At 35.9% G+C, this 6,232-nt stretch overlaps 1 long non-coding RNA gene across 1 annotated transcript; it reads left to right on the forward strand.

Moving 5' to 3' along the window:
* Positions 3,588-4,462, forward strand: LOC109851079. Its single transcript, XR_002249676.1, has 2 exons — positions 3,588-4,092; positions 4,207-4,462. It is a non-coding gene; the product is annotated as an uncharacterized LOC109851079 (long non-coding RNA).

Raw genomic sequence — 6,232 nt, forward strand, 5'->3', positions numbered from 1 at the left:
CCATTCCCCTCTTGCTGTAGCCAAAAGACTCCTATTTCCCTACCTATTGCAGCAAGTCCCACAGGCTTCGATAAATTTAACCATTGCTTTCTCTGCTTAAACCTAATTGTGACAACAAGGATCATCGATCTATTCCCTGCTTACTTGCTATTTTTATGTAGACAATCCCCCATGCAAATTAAATCCTCCACTTGTATAAAGTTGTACTGCTTATTTAAAGAGTTTCATTAATTTTCTAGCATTTTAGGCCAACATCAGGAGAAAATTAGCAGGCCACTTATTCTTGTGTAAGCACTAACAAGCTAATCCTAGGAGAATTTTTCTTTATTTACAGAGGGAAGCAAACCTTCTTCCTGTTTTGTCATAGCTATATTGGGCTGATCCAAAAAAAAAAACCCATAATTTATCCTTTAATTTCAAAAGAGCTAAAATCCAAGAAAAAATTTAATAATTCAAATATAAGTCACATTTAAATTAACTGACATGATCAGTAGACCCCAGCACACAAAATTCACTATGGACATTCCTCACAAGTTAAAAAGAGCCATCAATGCAGTGAGTTGACTAAGAACTTCGTACAGTTTCACTGCTGTCTAAAGTATTGGCCCGTGTGCATAGAAACGCATAAAGGTTAAGATCCATTATCAACAGAAGAATTATGCAATGCATATAATTCATGTGAAATTAATGTTACATTCAGATGGTGAAGACATAAATTACTACAATATATATGGAGCTCACTAACTAAAAAAGCAAAAAAAAAAAAAAAAAAAAAAAAAAAGCACTAAAAAAAAAAAAAAAAAAAAAAAAAAAAAAAAAAATGAGAGCTAAGATCTAGCCGCAGGATCTCTCACCAAAATCGAAAAGGATATCCAGTGCAATGATACTTTATGTTTGCATAGAGAGCTCAGGAGCCAGGTTAATCAGTTATATCTTGTTTGGATTTATTCCCATTTTTCTGGGGTTCAGTACGTATAATGTATAATCACTTTCTTAATTTGTCGTAAATCATATAATTATCTATTAATATTTAGATGGGTTATTCTTTCTGAATTTACCATCGTCATTCTTTCTCGACTCACATGTATGTTAATATTACTTGTTGAATATAATGAGATGTTTACTATACATCTACACAATAGAGTCAGTCTGCGTCTGTTAAGCACTAAAATATGGGCAAGTATAATCCTCGCCAAATTTAAAACTAAAGATTCAATTAATGTGCAGGAGGAAGCGTTTTGAAGGTCCAAATTGAAGATCGGGTCAGTATGACCTTGTTTTTTCCAAACAAAGTATTTACCAAAATGTGGCCAGGATCATTTATGAGCCAATTAATTTAGAGCGTTCGCCAGACACCACCTTCGAATTTTAAAAATATGCAAATATTACTGTTGATAATAGTGTTGATAATAGTGTTAGTAGTAGGTTTTTAGTTCCACATTGGTTGTGAGAACACACCTCACCCTTCTCTACTTGTATAAATATATGTGCACAATCAATATTCAACTTAAGGGAAATTTACCGAACACTCAAACCAGATGGATGTCACTCCATGGTTTTTTATCTGAGACAGTATATATGCAACCGCCTCAAGGGTTCAATATTCCTCCGGGACATGTATGTCTCCTTTGCCGTGCTGTTTATGGTCTCAAGCAGGCACCCCCACGCTTGGTTTGAGTGTTTTCGCGATGTCATGCTCAAGGCGGGCTTTATGGAAAGTCATCAAGATGCTTTTCTGTTTGTCCGTACTACATCGCGTGGCAGAGTTTTATTACTCATCTATGTAAATGATATGATCATTACAGGTGATGATGTGGCTGATATACAATATGCAAAATCTCAGTTACAACAACAGTTTCACATGAATAATCTTGGATCTGTTCGGTATTTTCTTGGTCTAGAAATTTCTCAAGTCCCGCGAGGTGTACTACTGTTTCAACAGAAGTATCTCTCAAATATTCTAGATCGATCTGAGCTAACTGACGATGTAACTGTCGATACTCCACTCCAACAGAATGCCAAACTTCGCTCTACTGATGGTGAGCCTCTATCTGATTCCTACCTGATATCGACATCTTGTTGACTAGTTGGTCTATCTGTGCATCTCTCGACCAGATATCTCTCATGCTGTTAGCATTATCAGTCAATTTGTTAGTGCCCCGTGTTTTGTATACTATGCTACCTTATTACAGATTCTTCGGTATCTCCGGGTACTAACACTCGCTCTCTTCTGTTTACTGCTATATCCAAGTTAGAGTATTGTGTATATTTTGATGCTAACTGGGATGGTGATCTCACGACTAGGAAGTCTACCACATGTTATTATATATTTCTTGGTGATTCTTTAATTTTCTGGCGGAGTAAGAAACAAGATGATGTTGCTCTTTCCAGCATTGATGCAGAGTATCGTGCAATGTTCACAACAGTTGAAAAGATTATTCATCTTCGTCTTCTTCTCAGTGAATTCGGCATTTCTGTTTCGACTCCTACTCCTCTATAATGTAATAATAAGAGTGTCATCCAGATTGCTACTAATCCAGTATTTCATGAGAGGACCAAACACATTGAGATCGACGCTCATTTTGTCCGTCAACAAGTTATCAAGGATAAGACAATACTACTTTCTCACGTGTCATCCGCCGATGAGCTTGTAGATTTCTTCACAAAGGCCTTACATGTTCATCGATTCTAGTTTATTGTACGCAAACTCACTTTGTTTGATCCAGCATGAGTTTGAAGGGGGGCTGTTGATAATAGTATTGATAATAGTGTTAGTAGTGGGTTTTTAGTCCCATATTGGTTGTGAGAACACACCTCATACTCCCCTACTTGTATGAATATATGTGCACAATCAATATTCAACTTAAGAGAAATTTACCGAAGAGACTCTCTTACTTTATCATTTACTATAACTTTGGAGTGTTGATGTGCTAAACAGATCTCCTATTACTCACATTAGGCCCCATAGAAAGGCATAGAGGTTACAACCTAGCTGAGAGGTTCCTGATCACTTCACCAACAGCAAGCCACATGAGACAAGCCACAAAATCTCACTTTAAGTGTTGCTCCTTTTATTATTGTGGAGGGCAGAGAATACTGATAAATAAATTAGCCCTCAAAAAGCTGAGAGTTTTTATCAGGGGCTGTCAATTCATGGTACCTTGCAAAAGCTTGTATTAAACGCAACAAATCTTCAATACTACAACTACAAGCGAGTTGATGGGGCTAGGGTATAAGTATTCTCTGCTTCGATATTTTCCATCTTTCTCTCAGTAGGAGCTAGGGTTTTCCATTTTGGGCAAGTTTTCCTCTCATCTCTTGATATCCCTGAGGCCTCTGTATAGTAAGTGGGCAAGGCCTAGGGGGAGTTAAAGCCCTTTGGGCCTTTTTTGGGTCACCATGGATGGTGATGTATAACTGTTGCTATTGTTGCACCCCTACCTTCATTGTATTTTCACTCTCTCGATCTCTATAAGTTTCTCTCTCTAGATATCTCTCTCTCTCTCTCTCTATCTATCTCTTTCGATAATTAGAACCCATCACTTCAACCAGAGCCTCGTAATTGCTTTTAGGTCTGTATTTATACCCCTTATACTCTCCAACCCTTTGTTCTCCAGCCATCTTCTTCTCTTGTTCATCTTCTTTCTCTAGCTCTAGACGCATAGCTCTTTATTATTTTTATTTTTTACTTTTTCCTAAACTTTTCCTGTTGATATTTTGGAATTTTCATGAAGTGGGCTTTGTTTTTTCTAAAACACTCTAATAGATGTAGAGTTTTGTCATGTTACTAGCTAGCTATGTATATGTTGAGCTTTTGACATTTCTCTCATCCTTTTAGGGTTAGGTTTAGGGGGTAGGGGCTTCATGCTGCTTGATCATGAGGAGGAGTGTTAATTCATATGAATATGTGACGGAAAAAAGCGGTAAGTTTTAATCAGTCATTGTTTGCTAGTGTAGCACCATCAAGATTCACATTGGCTTTAGTATTGAATAAGTGACAAATGAGAATCTTGATGATGCTGCATTGGCCATAAATGGCTATTCCAAGCAATGAGAAGAATTCAAAAGATCGTGTAAGTAAACGTACTACAGGTAAAACCCTAGTTCGTTTGTTTCTTTATTTTTCGCAATCTATTATGTTTCTTTATTTATGTGACACATATATATATGATGGTGTGCTGATATGTGATATGAAATGTTGAGCAGGTGTATTTGATGAATATGCTGTACCTTCATCAGGAATATTATTTTGAGCACCACAAGATGCTTGTAGGGGGCTATTCTCTCTCTCTCTCTCTCTCTCTCTCTCTCTCTCTCTCTCTCATTGTGTGATCACTGCTACCCCCCTTTGATTTCAGGGACTGCAGCAGCTTTTTCATAGTCTCGTTTGCAATCATGGATTAATGCGAGATCTATCAGTACGATTGTTGCCTCATGCATTAATTATGTGCCTTCTTTATTCTTTGTCTGCTTGTCCCTTGTTGTGTTGTCCTTAATTCTTCTGCCCACAATCACAGGGTTAACTAATTAGTTTAATTGCTAACTACATATGCTGATGGACTCCTTCAGTGAAAATTAATTACCTGACACTGACTATCCTTTAGAGACACAAAGAGAAAAGTCCACAGTTTTTCGCTTGTAGGATCTACCTGTTACACTAATTAAAGCAGAGGGGTAATAAGAATTAAGTTCAAAACAACAGATCGAGCTAAAGAGCTAGGGGGTCCTTAATTTAGAAGAAATTAACCCATTACTTTATCGATAGATTGGTGGATATATAAATACTACTGAAATCATGTACGTATAGGCTCATTATTTAGTTGGGGTGTTATTAATTAGATACATACAGATAATGAGAAGCTGTGTTACTTAATTTTCTGGTATACTTGAAACGCATATAAAAGACACAGTCCTCGTTTGGCTAAGGGTTTGCCCATTTGTTCTTGTGGGTAAAGGTTTATGTAAGATAGTTTAAGGGTGTTTTTGCTTATAATTAAACCCAAAGTTTTAGTCCCAATTACTTTAAAACTCGATTCCAAATAAAGTTTAGTTTACCTTTTATACCCGGCCCAAGTATAGGATATAAACTGTATAGCTACATATATACTATTTAGTATAGAAAACAAAGTGTATATATAGTTACATTTTTAATTAAACCCGAGGTATGAAATACAGAGTGTATAGCTACACCTAATTCATACTTGGTATTAGGTAGGTTAGTTAATTATAGTATCAAGGGCATGATTTTTTTTTATCAAACACAGGATAAGAATACAGTTCTGCATACTTTTCCTTGTAAGTAAATAAATAGATTAAGCTAATTATATCTATGAAATAAGAACGAGAAGTATGAATAAATATAATAGAACATCAAGAGAAAAATAAAAAGAGATTTTATGTCATGCCATCTTAGGCACCTTTCAGATGTATGGCTAGCATAATATATAGAACCCATGCACTGAATTATATCTAGGTTTTAGTGTTGTCAAGAGGACCAGAGCTGCAAGTATCAAGCTCTGTCCTCACACAAAAGAGCTCAAGTATCACAAAAACCAGAGCTGCAAATAAAAAATGCAGCATATTTCTCTATCTATCTAAGAGATTCTTAATTGTCTTTTAATTTCCTCCCAAAACAAAAAATTAAACATGAATTTAAGAGACATCTGAATAAAAATAAAGCTGATGCTCACCTCTCAGGGAAAGAATTGAAGAAGAAGAAATATTGTAGATGTCCAATTTTCAGACGCTGCCTCTATCCGCAGGTTTCATCCTTGTCTCTTCATCGTCTGTCTTGTGCCCTCCTGCGGGGAAAAAAAGTATTAATTTTAAGCAATTAAATCATATTTCAGTTTGCATCAAACTTTGAAATAGAAAAACATAATCTGAGGCCAAAAGCTCATACTGCATTAGATATATATTTCATAAACGAGACGTACTAAATGCTTCCTCGATTATATTACATGAATGGGATCCTAGTACTTTACCGCAAAGCTCAAAATGTTTTCAGAACAAGTTACAAAATATGCGCAGCTTGTTTTTTGATGCTTCAGTCAATCAGCACGAGGTATTACATTTGAAATTGTACATCTCATGCAGTCGTGAAATTAAAGACAGAAAGTTCCAAGTTAATATTTTGCAATCTCAACAAGCAATATACTATTTACCTTGGAAACTCTACCTTCTTGTTATTGATACAGAGAAGGGATCTTGTGTTAATGTCTTGTTAGACAAC

This window comes from Asparagus officinalis, chromosome 7, assembly GCF_001876935.1.
Source record: "Asparagus officinalis chromosome 7, Aspof.V1, whole genome shotgun sequence".
Lineage (NCBI taxonomy): Eukaryota > Viridiplantae > Streptophyta > Magnoliopsida > Asparagales > Asparagaceae > Asparagus > Asparagus officinalis.